This window comes from Dipodomys merriami, unplaced genomic scaffold (assembly GCF_024711535.1).
Source record: "Dipodomys merriami isolate MVZ:Mamm:240054 unplaced genomic scaffold, mDipMer1.0.p SCAF_361, whole genome shotgun sequence".
In the NCBI taxonomy this organism is placed as follows: domain Eukaryota; kingdom Metazoa; phylum Chordata; class Mammalia; order Rodentia; family Heteromyidae; genus Dipodomys; species Dipodomys merriami.
The window spans coordinates 60349-61855 of record NW_027205171.1 but is presented as its reverse complement, the minus strand read 5'-3'; positions in this window follow the sequence as shown (position 1 = coordinate 61855).

The following is a 1507-nucleotide window of genomic DNA, read 5'->3' as shown; positions in this document are numbered from 1 at the left end:
TTCAAACTCTCCCCTACCCCAAACTGCTCTTTTGAACAGCTTTGTTTGCTTTTCCCAAGACTGCCCTTCATTAACTATTTAAAATTTTGAGAGGTCATATTCATACACTCTAGAGATTACCGTTTGGTTGAGATTTCTGTGTGTTTTTGTTTTTTCTTGTGTTTTTTAAAATGAATTTCAGAAGGTTATGCAAGCGTGTTACAATAAAATATGTCCATCTAATTGTCCAATGCTACTGGATTAGAGTCACTCCTATCATTCTCAACCAACCCCTTCTGAAGATTAATTTCAGATTTACTACTTCCTTTATCCCATGTGTAGATTGAGTATTCTAGGTGTTCTTGCCCCTTGTTCTGTTTTTCATTCATTCTATATCTTTACTATTACTCCTCTCTGTTTTCAGCTTCCTGATAGTCATTCTGTTAAACTGTTGGTTAATATTTTGAAAGGTTTATATACATTCCATGGAGTTTCAAACTGATGTCAGTTTATATTTCCATAATTCATTCATCTGCAATAACAATTTGCAAGACTGGAGACGTGAAGCCCCTAGACATGATTTTATTCTCATCGATTTGGAAGATTAATGTTTAGTCAACAAGAAAATTTAAAAATGGCTTGGAATATATTCCTAACTACCAGTTTTAATAAATGGCTTTGTACAATGGTTTTGATTATTTTATTTTACATGGGATAATATTTTCTACTACCTATAAGTTTTGGAAAAAGAAGGAAGCTTCGATTTACTAGTATAGAGGAATATGATAGAAATAGAAGACAGATTTTATGTTTGTCACATCTCTGATGAGTACCCATATTTAAGGCTTAAAGTTATATTTCTTACTATTTTAGACAGATAGTGAAAACATAAAACAACATATGATAAGCCAACTATTTGTGACTTTTTAAAATGTACCTTATTAAATAATGAAATTTACTTTATTAGCTAATGTTTGGGTTTGAATTATGGGAGGCTGATGTATTAACACATTTCTGGAAGACATCTACTGAACAACACAAACTGTGAGGGGTATTATTTCTACACTTTAATGAATGGTTGAACCTGTTTTGCATTAGTGCTGGGTAAATAAATCAACTCCGTTGTAACTTACTCTCTACACATGAAAAACTTGTGATGTCACTAAGTATCATCTACTTGTCAAATGTTATTTTTGAGAATGTGATTTTAAAAAGTTTATTTGAAAAGGAATACACTTTCAGGAGATTAAATGTAGGTTATCATTGGTTTGAGAATGACAACATTTTTATACTATAGAACCAAGTTTTACTGAAGTACCAGTGTTTTGAAGCACTAAGGAACTTCTCAATTAATGTTTTACTGAATTATATTTGACTGCTAAGTCAAGTTTACCTAGACTTGGTAGAACAGTTATGGATCTATCGTTCCAGGAACTATTATTTTGGCCTACTTATGCTGGACTGAATTTTTTCATTAATCATTACAGGAAGGGTATTAAAAATAATCTTGTGACATTTGTGATCTTGT